Consider the following 16,997-nt stretch of genomic DNA (forward strand, 5'->3'; position numbering starts at 1 on the left):
TATTTCTTACAATCCACTCAATTTACATTAAGTTCAAAAAACTAATGTCGGGCTGAAAGGCTTTTGAAGCCTCTGTCAGCCTCAGGCACAAGCGAATATTGCCAACATCATTATGTTTGATCACGATGTGGCAACGAGGGGCACAGAAGTGGATCCAGCTTGGCGATTTCACGCAGCTCACAGAGCAGTGGGTGTGCTCGGGGCTGAGCTGGCAGCAGTCCTGCGGGGCTGCACACAGCAGGGACTGGAGCTGAGCCATCCATTAAGGTCCAGGGAAGAGCTCCCAGAATAAAGCCGAGCCCCACACTGTCCTAAACCAGGACAGCTGCTTCACATCTGAGGCACGTTCAGTGAGTCCATGTGGGTCATAGGGACCAAAACCAGAGTTCTCCCTGAAGACAAGGCGGGTGAGGAGGCAGAATGTTGAGAAAGTGGGAAGCTGGTGGTCTCCCCGACCGCTTGCACCCACAGGACCTGCTGCCCAGCAGGAGCATGAGGAAATCACATCAAAACTCAACCCAGGCATTTCCTGCCCCAATTAATTGCAATTGATGATTCCTAGCTCTGGCTGCGGGAAATGTGTGTGTTTTCAGTGGCAGAAGGAGGTGGAGGAGTGGAAATAACATAAAACTATGATTTCAGTGCCAGCCCTTGCAGAAATATTTATTTTGAACTGTGTTTCACCCAGAAAAGCCATTCAGATCAAAAGGGCAATTTTCATTTTGGTCAACCATTGCGGGAATTGGCAAAAATAATATATAAAAAAGGGATGTGTGAGGATGGCCGTTATATCCAAACTATTTAGGAAATACCGCTTAGCAAAATATCTTCGTTCCCTCTAGTTTATCCCCACAACAACAAAAAAAAGAGTTTTTAACTTATATACATAAAGAGAACATACACACGTACATATGTTTCACAACGAGGGAAGAAAAATGTCATGGGGAAAGCAAGATGAAAGCCCCAAAATATCTGCTATGGAGCATGAAAGATTCTTATCATTTCCCAATCCACTGCTGGCAAGAGATTAAATCATATTGCTCCAGAATTTCGAAACTGGACAGATTTATTCCAGAGGCACAGGAGGGCTCTTACAAAGCAGTCAAATATGGAACATACTCACTGAGCCTGTGATCAAACCTTGCTATCACACTGCAAGAACATAAGAAGCCGAATTCAAATTGCATAAATTACCTTTGAGTTAATGATCTGTAATTCTGGAGTGCCCCCATTTGAAATGGTGAGCCTCATGTCCAACTTCTCCTAAGGACTTGCAAAAAACCTGCTCAGCCAAACAGGGCTTTGTACAAATCCAGTAAATCCTTAAAGAAATCTTGACAAATACTTTTGGCATAGGCAAGTAGGAGACAAAGTAAGAGGCTGAAATTTCAAAGTAAAATCCTTTTTCCCTATTTCTGTAACACCGTTTAGATCCACCCTTCACCAACAAGCAATATAACCGTATCAGACTTCAGCAAGATATACTGTAGTCAGTTTGACTTAAGGAGCAATATCTAATGTAGATTCTATTTCAGACAATCCAAGTTCATGGATTCTGGCCTAAACCGATGGATCCCTGCACTTCCCAAACAGTAGGTAAGGGTACAACTGGAAAGGTTTCTTGGTACTACTGGAAAGGACCCTTTCCTGGTCCTTTATTAGTTTGGCCCTTCTGTACTAGGCCTCATTTTTCAAATTGCAGCAGGAACTAAAGAAAAAAGAGAGGGCTAGCTAACCAGGGAAGGCAAGTAAAGAATGAGAATTCTTAAGCTGAAAAACAACAGAGCTGAGTAGAAATCTTGACTACTACCCAAGACCTCTGCATATATTACATTTTATTATAAACATTTATTCCAAAAAGTCTTCACTTGGAGCAGATGAGCCCAGTGGAGTGATCCCAGTGGAGTGGTTTAGCACTAGCCAGCCTACAATTATCCATGCTGCTTGTTTATCCTCCCCTAACATTCTGGCACACTAAGCATTTTGAAATCATACGGAGCTTCCTGCTGCTCTAGGACTTGTGAAGTCCCAAAGCCAGTCATTCAGAGAATTCCCAAGTTGCTGTTTGGAATACTTTTGGGTTTATATGTGACCAAGAGGTCTTCTCAGAGCCTTGGCTAAGGCAGACCACCTGCTCCAGAGGCTTCTTTAACTGGGCATGACAATTGTACCAGTAAATATGGTCAAAGAGTCAGGCAGAAAACAAAAAAATTAGGCCAACCTCCTTCAGGATTTGGAAAAAAAAAAAAAAGAGAGAGAGAACACATCTTCATTCCAAATCGCTACAAAGCCCCTGGATTTCAAGCTGTCCACAAAAAGGTCTGTACAAAATGTCTGAGTCTTTCAAAAATTAAACCCCAAAACACGAATGTGTCAACATGGTCCATTTTTAATGTAGCTTACAGAAACATCTGAAAAACTGGGTGGGGAATTGTTTCAGAAAAGGGCAAAGCCTTCCAAACTGCTCCCTTCCAAGATCTCTCAGAGCTGTGGACGAAATGGACAGATGTTTTACTGGTATCCCAGTGCAATCCCTACAGGGCACACTCGATTCTCTGGGGAAGGACAAGTTTGGAACTTGGCTGCCCCAATCCGATTCCTGCAGCAGATGGGTTGTGCCCACTGTGCATCTTTCCAGCAGTGGGGCCTTTCCTGGGTTCTGATGTCTATTTGGATTGCAGCCCTTGCTGCTAGCAAGTGAAAGAAGCTGCTCACTGTCTCAACCCTATTCTCCCCCGAATAAAGCCTTGCAGGAAAGGGAAGGGATCATTCCATTTCTTAAAGGGCAGCTGACTCCCCTCTAAATGGCCACATTCTTGTCCCACTTGCAGAGTGCAGCTGGTGCCAAACTTGGTCACAAAGACGTATTCACGGCTTTTTCCTTCCTACACATTCAGGAGTTGAAAGCCAGTTTGGTACAAACTCTCCGAAATGACTTATTCAGCAGCTGCTCGCCAGCTTCCTGTTTGCAGAGCAGTGAAGCTGGAGCCAGGGCACGAGCCCATACACTGCGCACGCTGCCATAGGGAGACTCTGCTCCTCGGACAGTCCCCAGGCCAGGGAGCCTGCCAGCCATCACTGGTGGGGCTTGGTTTGGGCACAGGCCCCATCACCACGCTGGATTTTTCACCTCTGCTTTTGGTTTCATCACCAAATTTGCTCTTTCTTGAGGTTGCTGCTCCATGGGACACGTTCCAGCTCTAATGAGGTTCTTTTCGGCAGTAAATAATTCCTGCTGTCTCCAAGGGAATGAAGCAAATACTCAGCCTTAAGCTACTGAGCACTGAGGGCAGCCAGTTCCTACCCTTGCCAACAGCCATGGAATCTATTATCCTCCCTGGGATCAAGAGACTGAATGTCTTGTCTGAAAACCTACAGGAACGCACCGGGGGAACAAGGACAAAGCTATCCCTCAGCTCTTACTTTCATTTATAGCAGGGAGATTGGGCAAAATGGACAACACAAAGCCTCTGCTTAACATAATGCCATCTTTGCACGGACTCCTTCCTGGTACCCACAAAGCTCCACCACACTTTGGGAAGCGCAGAGATGCCAGGCCCTAGGACTGTCCAGGTGCTTTTCAGCGGTGGGCTGATTGCTCCCAGGAGTGGCTTGAGATGGCAGGGTGTCCCTGTTTTGGGTACACCACTGGTTAACCAAGGAGAAAAACCCCTCAGCCTGTGTGAGGAAGGTGAACAGCCCATGGGAAAACCAGTGTCTGCTGTGAGTGTGCTGGTGGTGGCTCCTGTTTGCAGGGGGAGTTGACCATGAGGTTTTCTCAGGGGCAGGCTTGGGTTGTGTGGGTTCTTCACCATGTGAGACTTTAACATGACTGCCAGCAATGTGGTTTCTCCTCTCAGCTTCCTACATGGCATTCTGCAGGAAAATGCCTGCATGGTTCTGCAATTCCCACAGCCACGCTTGCTGCTCAGGTTACAAGGGGGAACTGAGAGCATCTGCAAGGCCACTGACATCTCTGGTAAAGTGACTTGCCTCATACAAGAGATGGCCTTCATAACAGCATGCCATAGACTGTGGGGAAGGATCCTTTTGCTACCAGACACAGGTGTGTTTCTTCTAACCACCATTACAGCTCACTTCTTATAACCGAGTGAATTGGCTCCTCATGGCCACCAGGCTGGAGATGTGAGGCAGCAAGACTTTGCATCAGTAGCCCCATGCTCTTTCACAGTTGACCTTTGAAGGTCAAGCACTTTCTTGATATTTTGGTGGTGAGAGAGCACCTTTCTGTAGTTAGGATAAAGACCTGGAAGGTTTTCCTCAGAACTGAGGTGTGCAGTTACCGTGGTACCAAGAAAAGAGATGACATGGAGGAATGGTGAGCTTCCTCATGCCGTGGAAACATCCCAAGGAGTTTGGCCACAAATCAAGCAAGTCTGCAATGAATTTCTAGCTTTCATAAGTGTATCCTGCATGTGCACATGTATGCAATTACATACGGTCAGAGAGCCAGCATCAGAGCAGTGAAAAGAAAACTCAGTCCTTGATCTAAAAGCCAGAGGAATCATGAGATCTTCATAGCGTTAAGTCAGACTGAGGAGTCAAATGTTCTCTTCTGGATTTGAAATCTATGATTGTATCACACACAATTCTAGGCCAGCCCTTAGTTATGCAGAATTAGCTAAGAGTTATGTTGGAAGGGCAAGGTCTGGGGAAACAGCCCCATGAAACACAAGGCCCCACAACCCTTTTGGGGCATCTTTGCAGGGCCAGAAACAGCGGTGCTCCACATCCCTGGGCAGTCCCTGCTCATACCTTTCCTGAAAGAGCTCCCAACCTGGGAATTTGTTCCCAGGGTAGTCCCCTGTCCCACGGACCTGACTACACAGACTCCACAGCACTGATGATGTTGAAGGATCCCACAGCTGCTGCCACCTGCACTCAGCTGGATAACCTGCCCATGGGAGTGCACCACACCGTGCTCTGCCACAGTGCTCTCCTAAGATGAGAATCAGAAATGCCTCTGGAAGGAGCAACAATCACTGCCAAGGGTGGATTAGAGCAGGAACGAGGAGGGATTTGGCAGCTCAGACACCAGAGATGAAGGATATGGGTGTTGCAGGCACGGAGCCGAGGCACGTCAGCGCTCACATCTCTCAGGCACAGTGCACAGATGGCACCAGTGGGACCCGAGCTCTCCTGGCCAGCCTCCATCCAACTTCTCCCCTTCTTCTCCCTGAGCTGTTTGTGTTCTCCCTTCTGCTCAGCTCTCTCTTGACCCTGCAGCTGTCTGCTCTGAGCCACCCAAGCCTGGGCATTCTCTGGTTTGGGCCTCCTAGCCAGGACATGGGAGCTATTACAGCCCTCTTAGGTTGCAAGGTGTGGATCTCTACTTTCTGGGAATGGGCCTATCCACATCAGCATCCTTTCCATGTGATTGCCATGGAGAACACAACAGAAATGTTTTTGTGCCATTACATACAGCTTAAGTTTGAATCTAGCTGCAGCTGGAGTTGTTGACTGGCAAAAATAACTTGATGTCTTGTTCAGCTGATCCACGGGGTAATGCTCTGGGTGCCAGGCTGTGCTATGTGCGGGTACTGCTGGTGCCCATTCTAAATGGATATTTCCAAGGAAAAATGCTACTGTTTCCAAAAGAAGCAATGTAAATTCTCAGTGATCTTTGCGTCTGAAACAAACATTTAAATTCCTCCAGAAGAAGTGTTTGAAAGACAGGAGGATCCAGCACAGCACTGGGCCCAGGAGTCCCTCCAAACTGGGGAGCTGGCAAGGCAGACAGAACGCGACATCTGGTGCTGCTGACTCAGGCTCAACGATCACAAAGTCACAATATCTCATATTTTTGTTGCACGTAATCACACCAAAGCAGCCAGCTCCTTTGGCACGCCGTAGGTGAGTGGTGGTGTAGCGAGGCCAGTTTTCCATGGTATGTTATATATTCTTACAGCCATTGATTCAGCTGAAAGGATGTTCCGCCCTGCGGCTGGGCAATTACAAATTTAGCAGCTAGAGTTATATGTCCATAAATGTTTTTGTGGTAACCTTTCTTACTGCATCTGGGAAAAGCCCAAACAGGAAATCTCAGGTAGAAATGGGAAACGAAACCTCATAATGTGAGTCATCAGTCATATGGTAAAGTTAGGAGAGGAGCTAGCCTTAGCACAAAGGAGCTTGTCTCTGGCAGGACTTCTAGAAATAGAAGCAGCAATTTCTTCAAGTTTCCTGGAAATCTTGCATTTGAGCTTGCTTTTAATTATCCTGCTGGAAAATGAATAAAAACTGACCTACTTTTGAGCAAGAGAGCCACAGGAATCAGACTCCCAAAATAGGCTTGAGCATAGATGCCTCCTTGGTGCCCACTGAAACTGGTTGTTTGATGCAATGAGATAATGCCTCTGTGGAGGAATTTCAAAGAAGGAGTTTCTGTAACCAGAGTTTCGAATAAAATTATCTGCTTTGTTTGGGGCTAAAGAGCCCATATTAATATTGAAAGGCAATCGTGTTTTCTGTCTAGAGCTGGAGCTTGTCATAAATAATAAATAAAAGCATAACCCTGGTAACCAAACTGATGAGAAGCCACTGCTCACAGTGAAGTCAGACCCTGAAGTCAGCTCTCACAAACAGTTGCTTTGCTGGCCTTTTGAAAACAACTCTTTACAAATGTGTGATTGGGAACTTGCCAGGCTGCTCCAGATACTTCCCCAGAGGTCCAGATGGTATCAGAAGACATGGAAAACAAAATATGTCATTCTTAAGTAAGATTATTGACGTCCTGCCTTGCTGTAAAATACTGCCATTGTGTTAGTTTGGGTGCGTGACCCTTGGATTTACAGTCCTTTGCAAACAGAGGGTGTTGTGCTAAGCAGGAGGGATGTGTACAGCGTTGCATGTGTCTGTGGTGTCGAACCACAGTGCAATGCACCAGGGTACCCAAGAAGTCCAGTCCTGCTGGAGGAGGTGAGAAGCATTATCCAAACCATCCCCATGATTTTCTTTAGCTTTAACAGCTCAAGCACTGTTGTTAAGAAAATCCAAGCAGCCGTGTAGCAAAGGGTGAGCCTTGGGAGAGTCCCTCAGAACCCCTGCCTCAATCTCTCAGCGGGGTAATACTGAGAGCTGTCCTATAAACACAAGTGCCTGAAATTTGCTGTTTGCTTTGGGTGAGGAATTCCAGAGAAGGGAGTTTGGGAAAAGTTGCCATTCAGTTTCACAACGAGGACCAGATTGTCAGTAATTCCTTCTGAAAGGAAATTCCATCACATTTGGAATCTAATTTCAGAAAACAGAAATATTTCCATCTGTTTGGGGGTGGGAGGCAATATATGTCCTGCACAGACCACTATCCCCAGCATGGCTCTGAGACCAGGGGTTCACCTGTAGGACGAGTGCTTCTGGCCGGCCGAGGAGCTCCCAGTGCCCTGGGGAGTATGTGGAGGAGATGGCCCACCAGCCCCAGGACGAACTGTCATTGGTTTGGGTGCATCCACCTCACCTTTTTGTTTGTATATCTCCTTTCACGGGCCGCTGCTGGCCGTCACCCCCGGTGCCCTGCTGCAGCCCCCAGGAATGCTTCTGGGGACAATGACAGTGCCATGGAATCTCGCTGCCCACTGGATTGCTGCACGCTTGCAGAATACTATTTCTGGCACCATCGCCAGCCCAAAACCCAAACCAGAGAGCTATAGCTGGAGTCTGCCCAATTCCCAGGAATTCCAGTGACTGATGAGGCAGGGGATTTTTCTCACACACCCACACAGGCTCTCAGAACACAAAAAGCTAAATAGAAACGTAAAGCTATTGGTAGGGTTCTTAGGCCTGGATGCCTGGTGAAGCTGCTTCTTGCTGAGATGTGAAATGCTTTCTGGATTCTTCTCAGGAATTTGCTCCTGGCCTCACCCCAGCTGCTGGGGTCTAGATCGACCCACCCTGGGGAGAAGGGTCCATCACTGAGCTAAAACGTGTCTGCCATGTTGAGAGGAGAACAACTCGTTGTTAAGGCGAGGAATCTGAGTTTCTCCAGGGGTTATTCCAAGTAGACACTAGCTATTTTTAGCCCATATCATATGTTGGAAACACAACTTTAAAATCACTCTAGAGTAGCCAAGTTAAATACTGTAATAACCTTGAAAATAGGGTTAGTGAATTTAATGGCTAACAATAACATTTCCAGCAATAACACTAAACCAGAGGCACTAACCGTCATGCTTCTTGGCACAAACTGAATACCAGGAGAGTCAGGAAATAATCTGCAACACTTGATGGAAGCTCACAACTCTCTCATTTTGTTCAGCAGAAGCACTGTCATTAGCCACTGTGAGTGACGGGTGTCTGAAGTCGCTTGAATACACACTGTCAAATCGTAGAAACAAATTATATTTACAGCAGCTTCTATATTTATGAATATCACTGCAGTAAGTCTCATAAATTATCCAGCAAACCAGTGATTATGGCTAACGGGAAGGAGGCCAGTGGCTTAGTGCCCAGCGTAGCACAGGAATCCTGGGCTCCATCTCAGCTTGCTCTATGACCGGGAAGGAGCAGCGCCGAGTCCTCCCTGAGTCCTGCACAATCCCTCTGTGCCATGGGGCTGAGCACCTCAGCTCAGCAGAGAGCTGTGGACCTGTAACCATAACATACTGGTGAGCTTGATCCACGTTTATTTCTCCTGGGCTATGTAGTGGGACCTCGTACCAGGACCCTGCTGCCTGGGCTACATACATGCAGAAGCTGAGGTTTGGCAAAAGCTCTGGGGTAAAATAATTCCTTCTTGTTCCTAACATAGCACGCCTCTGCCATAGGAGCCTAATCTGGCAGTTCTTCAATTACTTGAGCACAGGTTTGGAAAGATTTGAGTTAAACAGCTCCAAATATATGAGCTTGATCTTATTTTATAGCCGTGGAATTCCTGCCTGCTTCAAAACCTTTATGCTGTCCCCTGAGGAGCAGCATAAAATATTGTCCCCCAGTGCTCCCTGGCACTGGGAAGCCTTCACACCAGGCTCCCAGCACAGCCTGGCAGAGAGCTCCCTTCCCAGGTGGGGTGCAGGCAGAGGCTGCTCGAATGGTTTCTGTCTGGCTCGCAATCTCCCACAGCCATAGACAGTTCAGGTCCTGGTTCCCTGCAGGTATCCCTGCAGATCTGCGCAGTACTGTCATCCTTAGAATTTTGACTTTCTCTGCCCTTATCCACATGTATTTCACTCTGCAATCCTTTCGCTGCCTTCCCACAGGGTAACAACTGGACCTAGTTCAAGCCACCAGCTGGAGATTCAGCTCCCAAACCAGCTGCGGGAGCAGCTTTATTTGGATAAATTCTGTAAGACTGTCCAGACCAAAGCAACAGAGCACGCTTCTTTTCTGCACCTGGCTCTCCCAAGGGCTCTGTTGTTGGGGATGCAGAAAGCAGAAAGCCCCTGGGGATGCACAGTTGGAAATGTCCACAGCAGTCAGATTTCAGGTTCCCATGCATCTGACTGGGGTAAAGACTGTAAATTTGCGTCACCTTGAGCACAGCTGTCTGCAGAACACTGAGATTTCAGTTTTGGAGGGTTTTTTTTTGTCTGCTTTACTTTTTTTGTCCAGGCAAGTTACTCTCATTTATGCAGGGTAGCAATCTCTTTCAAGGAGTGTGGCAGGTTTTGATCTCAGGGCTGTATGAGAGGTGATTGCACAGCCAGTTGGCCTGCGGTGCACATTTTCCACTCATCCCTTAAAGACATCTGCTAGCTAATCCAAGAGGCACACCTGGAACTTGTCCTTCCCCATCCATGGCCTTTGCGTGCACAGCTCACAGGGGGTCTCTGACATGGAGGGATTTTCCCCACGCGCATCACCATGAGGACCAAGCAATTTTGACAGCACTGGGAGAGTTAAAGACAAACTGTGGAGTTTGGCTTAGTTTGTTGTGGTCTGCCAGCGCAGAATCTGCCCTGAGCACTGGAAGCAGGGATCCTGGGGACACCACCTCCACCCCACAGCCAATGAGGTAAAATGCTGCTCAGCAGCCAGTTTCTTTAATCCCTCAGGTTTTTGGCTACCGTAGCCCATTGTGCCAGCATCACTGGTTAATTTCTCTCTTGCTGTGGAACATCTCCATAGCCCAGCTCTGTGGCTGCAATCCCACGTTTGTTGGTCCCACTCTGCTGGTGTCCTCTCCTTCCCCTGCAGTTCTGAAATCATTTCATCTTTCCTTCCAGTGGTCCCAAAAATAGTTTGTATCCTTTGCTTTTCTAGAGACCACCCATTGCAAGAACAGTTTCTCCTGGCACCAGAGACCCAGGTGCCAAAGTCAAGGAAGGTGAAGCCAGACCCTGGGAGACCTCACCACGCCATGGGAAATGATCCCTCCTGAATGAGACCATGGGAGCGTGCTGATGTGGAAGCTCAGCTTCTCTTGTTCCTGAATGCATCAAACCCTGGGTAAGTACGTTATCCCAAAATAGAAGGTCCAACCACATGCACAGCCTGCTCCTGGGAAAGGGCAGGCACACAGCGTGCTGCAGGCTGACAGGGCAGGGCAGAGGGGTCACTCACTGCAGCACTTCCTTTCTCGTGATCACTTAGTTTATCTCTGATTAGAAGAGACTTCTTTTTTACTTTAACTAGTCAGCCTGAGAAAAGTAGTATGGCAGAGCTTCAAACTGTCCAGCTAACTGGTTTGTACAAAGCATTTGGAGGGCTCATCTTACCCACAGGAATTGCTCGAGAGAGACAGCACTGACTCCAAAAACGGATTCTACAACATTTAATTTCTAACCCTTTTAGATGAGAAAAATAAATTTGATTCCAACAGGAACCGACTTGTAAGTGAATTTAGTGATGCCCGTGCGAGATGTGTAAATAGTGTGTGTAAATAACACCTTGGCTATTTGGATGCTGGTGACTGCAGCAAACACATCGAGCTCTTCTGCTTCCCCCGCGAACGCAACAAGTCGGCTGCATTAAGGCATTTTTCAAGGTTATTTTCTCACTATAGACATGAAGAGAATTTCTACATCTGCTCAGACCACGTAAAGAAAACCCCAAAGCCCAGCTCTGGTCATTTTATTGACACAAGGAGGAATTCTGGAATTCTGACTGAACTCCAAAGTATCTTTGGTTACCCCGTATCACTACACATTTGTTAAAGCTACAAGTGGCTAACCCACAATTCCAGTGAAGACACAATGGCAAGTTTTATGTGAAGGTTTAACTACCACAGCCCACAAAACATAGCAAGGCACAGCTCCTGCTGCACTCACAGAGAGAAAACAGATAAGTAGGAAAAAACCACGAGCAAAGTAAATGTGATAACTTTTCAGGAAGTAGGAACAAATAAATTGGGAGCTTAGCTATTTTGAAAGTAATTCCTATTTTTTCAGTGCATATTTATATTGGCTCTGTGTTCCTAACTTTCCAGTAAAAATTCTGTTTCTCACCATGTGACAACATCTTTTAACACGCAGCCAAAAGCAATCCACATTCCAACTAAAGCAACATCGATGTACACATTGTACGTACAGAAAATCTCCATTCTGGCTGCCTGGGGAAGGGGGAAATGTTTCAGATCGCTGCGTCCAGGTGTGATTCATATCTTAACCAGCTCTGGGACTAAGCCTGAAGGGAGTACATACATTCCACCACAAGGGCACGAAATGCTCCTGCTTTCAGTTCTTGCATGTCTTTCTTTGGCCACCCATGACCACAGAAGGGTGAGCAGATGGGGAAGAATCTGATCCGGTGTGCTAGTCAACTCTGCCACTCAATGAGCGTTAAGGCCTTTAGTTTGGGTAGATGTGCTCTAGAGGATTGCTGATTTCAGTATAATCACCCCAGACTGTACAGAAGTGACAGGAGGATGTGGCATTGGTAATTTAATCTTGGTTACCCACACAAGGCCATTGGAAAGCTGTAAGTCCTGAAGAGCAGGAGCCCCCTCACCATCTTCACCATGTTTCAGGAGCAAAGCCAGCTCCTTCATCCTTCAATTAACCTTCAAACCCTTACACAGGGTTTTTGTCTTATATTGCCAAAAGTTTTTCCTTGTTAGTATAGAGGAATTACCACCTCAAACAGGGTAAGATCCCTTAGCAACGGGACTTTTTTTCATTAATAATTAAACTACACGGGGATTTTCCCAACAGAATTTGGTTGGTCAGTGTATGAATTTTCTTTCCTTGGTCAGAGTGTGATTTTTCTTTTCTTTTTTCCTTTTTTTTTGTTTAACATTCCTTAAGTAAAAGCCACAGCAAAGCTGCAGCACAGACCTGTCTTGACTGAAGCAGATGTTAAAAATGAGAGAATGCTGCAGAAAGCTTCAGTGATTTACATTCAAAAGCAAACTTTACCTGTATTGCAATTATGCCCCAGGACTGCTTTTTTTTTTTTTTTTCCTGGGAATATCCAAGTTCCCATCTCTTCAAAAAAAGGCATTTGTTTTCAGTGACAGTACTTGGAACTGGAACACTAAGTCCAATGCCAACTGAAAAATTGATATGCAGAGGGTGCACCCCGCTGCTTTCCAGTTGCTTGAATTCTCACCCCACAGCCTGCACACTTCTGCAGGAAATAATCACATTAAACCTAATGAATTTCTTTCAGATTTGACAGTTCAAAAGCCTTTAAAAAAAAAAAAAAAGAAAGAAACAGGACCTCAGAGATCTTTCCTATTTTAGTTGCTCTCCGAGCAGTGAAACAAAGCACAATTTAATAGGCTTCCATGTCTGATTTCCCATTTTTTCCACAAAAGCTTTCATCTCCTCCTGTCCTCCTGAGGACCTCATCATGCTGCCAGCTCCCCTGCTCCCCCATCCCCACCTCTACCTCCCCACATGCTACCTACCTCCATGCCCCATAGCAGCATGGGACGGGAGGGTGGCCAGTACCCCTGTGCTGACTGCCTGGAGCACTTCAAGCAGTGTAGGGAATTGCTGAGCACTTTGTTTTTCTTTTTATAATGTGGCAGGGAGGGAAATGTCATTCTAGATCTGCATCCTCTACCTAGAAACTGGGTTTCATAAAATCTGTGGGAAGGATTTCAAAAGGGAAGGACACGGATATTTAGGCAACGTGAGTACATGAGGATTTCTTACCCTGGGAAAGGTTTAAAGGGAAATGAAACAGTAATTTTAGTTACAATTACAACATTTGAAACACAAAACCCATGAGAAGGGGATCTCTGGTTCTTGTTTGACTTGTGAGCCCTAAGATGAGTCTTTCCTATGCAGCATTTAGAATCTTCTCCTTTTTTTTTATCTACTGGGGCACACAGCTGGAGTTACCAAACACTAGGAACATCATTAACTCACACTTAAATCAGAGCTCATCTTTTTGCTGCTAGCACTGTTACACAGGCAGAAAACCCTTTCTCAGATCAAGGCCCGCATACAAACAGCTCTGGTCAATCATTATCCCTTGCAAAAAGCCGGTGACATCGTCCCTCTGGTCACCTGTTTACATCCCAAATGTTCTCAAGTTCTGCTATTTCAAGCTTAACTCTTCTGACCTTAGTCAATGATATTCAATCCAAGCCCTCCTTCCTATATCCTGCAAGGCAAACAACTTCAGGTCAGTTTTAGCAACCAGTGCTATGTCATGCCTGTGGTCAATGACTAAATATGCCCACGCCCACGTCTCCTAAATTTGGATGTATCTGATAGCAAACAACAGGGTCTGGCTGGCTAGCACTGTTTCACTGAAGAAGATTTGGGGTGTTTTTGCTCTTGAACATTTTCTTTCACCTTCAGACCATTGCCTGGATGAATTTTGACTTATTAGGAGGGATCAACATAGGAGGATAAGCAAAACCATTGTGACTCCTACAGAATGCCTCTACAAGCAGATGAGTCAGATAACAACTCCACGGAGCAGAAGATATCTGCCTCCAAAAGTGCAAAGTACAAAAGCTTACAGACGGTACAAAAACAGGTTAGATTGTCATATTTCTCCTAAATACTTCACAGACTCAGCAGTTTGCAGATCAGAGACTTCCTGGGCTGGCGATGGAGAGTCTGTGTTTAACACCCCTGAACAGACCTTTCTACCAAGTATTTACTCAACCAGTTCTTGAGCCCCTACAACTTTCTGTATCCATAACGCCCTACAGAAATAAGCTCCTCAGCTTATGTGTGAACTCTTTCTTTTTGAGCCTGCTCTTTCCATTTCAGTCTTTGTTCACTCTCTCCATGACAAGTTTTGTGCTGAGTCCCCAGGACAGTGAGTGACTGAGTCCCATTCAAGACGTGAGTGTCCTGTCTTGTTTGGAAAATGCTGTTCTTTCCCAGTCAGTAGGTGACCAGCTTTTATTCCAGTACACTCATACAATACAAACATCACCTTTGCAAAATCCCCTTTGGTGGATACCAGTGTTTGTAACGAAATGATTCCCTGCAGCTTTTCTGTATTTACAAGGAGTAAAGGATTACTCCTGTAAAAACAAATGTTCAGAAGCAGCTCAGCTGCATCTTAATTCATACATTTTTCATCTCTGTGTGGTAAAGCTTATCTGAACTACTCCTCACCATTGCATGCTGACATTGCACAGGCTGCAGAAAAAGCATTATTCCTCAGCTTGTTACCCTGACCTCAGCTCTGCTGATGCATCTGATTTGTGCCTGCTTCTCCTCTTACTGCTCTAGCCTATGCATGCCAAAGGTGATCTGTTGCTGCTCCAGCGATTACAGACACGCTTGTGTGCTTTCACACGGGTAGGTAGCTCCACACCACCGTGCCACTCTCACACTTTCCCTCCTCAGAAGAACCAGTTCAAGGAGCTGGTCTAAGCACAAGTCTGCAAGTTATTGCACTGGCACACTGGATGGGAAACTGCTCTGGACCGGGGCAAGAAAAAGTGCCTGGAGGCAAAGAGCATTGGAACTGGCATTTTCCCTGCATCCAGCACATCCTGAGCACTCTCAGCAGAGGGGCAGTGCTGGAGGTGGCTGGTAGCTCTTAGGCTTGCAAATTCTGACTTTATATACATACATACATATATACATATGTATACAGTTCCTTCCCACTATATACATTTTCTGTTTTGACTGATTTATAAGTCATGCTTGCAGTATGACTTCTCTTGATTTAGGGAACACTGAATAAACCATCTTTAACACCTTCAGAAAAGAAAATACAGTCTTTAGGAAAGCCTGGCTGCTGGCTTGTGGCAGCTCCATCTCATGCCTCCCAAGAACCAACCAGTTCAGCTGACCCTTTGGTCTCTGTCTCCAGCTTCCCACTGGTCTTGCCCCATGCAGCTGGGAGAGACCCCAGGCACAGCTGTCCTAATGGCACCACCAAAACCTCAGCGTCACTGCGGATATCACAGAAGCCATCAGTACTGCAGACATAATTGGCAGAGCCCATCAGCCCAGCAGACTGGCCTGCTTGTTTTTCTTTCTATTTGTTTCTCTGCGTTGAGTGATCCCACAAAGCAAAACATTTCTGTCGTGTCAGAGAACCAAAATGTCCTGCATCCAGAACAAAAATAGAGACCAAATAGAATCCATTAATATGTTACTAAATAATACTTGCCTGCGCTCTCCGGCCCAGAGCTGAGGTTCCCAGGAGGTCTGTTAATATTCTGTTTTCCCATTACATGCAATGCACTTGCTAGGATTCTTTGCACTCCGAGTACGAAGTGGGTGGAATGGCATCCATCATGGATGTCACCACATTTAGAATAAAACATACACATCTACTTACATAACAAGTTGAATGGGCTTGGTTCACAGAACTAGATATTTGATCCATGGCTCAGCTTGGGTGGGGGAGATACCAAAGTGGGTATGAGCCCTTCTCCCATCCAGTAGCTGGATAGTTCTGGTACTAATTTGAGGACTGTGTGTACATACCTCTAACAGACACTGGCTGGGAATAGCTCCGAACAAGACACACTGGCAATTGAAGCGAAGTAGGCAGCAGCAGCCAAGACTGGATGTCATGGGAGGCCAGGAGTGGATGTCATAAAATCCCTGTGCTGTTTGGAACGTTTTCATCCACAGGAATTCTTCAATAGTTGGCCCATTAAATTTTGCAGCTGTCTTGCAAATCCTGGTGAGAGTCCTGTGGCCGTGGCAAGTGACTAGTCAGCGGGGAACTGACTCCATGTGTCCTTCTAACTGAACACAAAATACAATTCCGCAAATATCATGAAACTTTCGGTATCTTACACAGAGAAAACTTGGACATCTGTCCCTTATGCTTTCTTCTGCTTTCATGCCAATCTGCTGTCCTCGCTGTAAAAGGAAGGTAAGTCAGCAGTCTGCATATCCTGGAAGCTGTGGGGAACCACTTTGCAAGCACTGTACACATGCAGTGTGCCACAGATCCCAGGACTCCAGAAGCCAGATTTTTTAACAATGGACTCCAACTCATTCCTTTCAAGGAAAACATAAAAAATGCTTTTGCCCAATAGAGGGGAAATCTTCCCAAACTCATCATCTTTTACAAGAGGCTCTTTTAGGTGTTGATTCTGTAACAGTGAAGTTATTGGACAAATGAAGAATGTGGCATGTGCTGTGGCTTTGAGCGATTCACATTCCTCAGGTGCTAAAAGCTTGAAATACTTCCTCTGGGCATGAAATAGATCTGCTATCAAAGAAGCCAGCATTCCTGATAGTGCCTGTCCCACAGACTCCCATAGGAGAAAGTCTGCAAAGCTGAACTGGTCTGACCCCAGGAAGTCCTTTCCACATCTCTCATTCTTGCCTCATTTTGCCTTTAATTTTCAGGACTTGCTGAAAGGCCAATTTGATGATTGGCTGTCTCTCTTTCCATACACATTCTTGGCCTTTCTTCCTTAGACTAACACTACATTAAAGCTGGGATGTTAAGCATGTGAGTGAGGGGGTCCAAGATGCTAACTAAGCTCTTCTGGAGACTTTCACTCAGTCAACATTGTTTATACTTTTTTTTCTTAATTTCCTGATTTCTTTGCTAATAACACAAGAAACTGATTTCAGACTGAAGCAAAGTGCAGCCAGACAGTAGTATCTCTCCAAGCAATCCTAACTACTGTGAGCTTATCTGCATCCATTTTA

The sequence above is a fragment of the Numida meleagris genome, chromosome 13 (genome assembly GCF_002078875.1).
Source record: "Numida meleagris isolate 19003 breed g44 Domestic line chromosome 13, NumMel1.0, whole genome shotgun sequence".
Lineage (NCBI taxonomy): Eukaryota > Metazoa > Chordata > Aves > Galliformes > Numididae > Numida > Numida meleagris.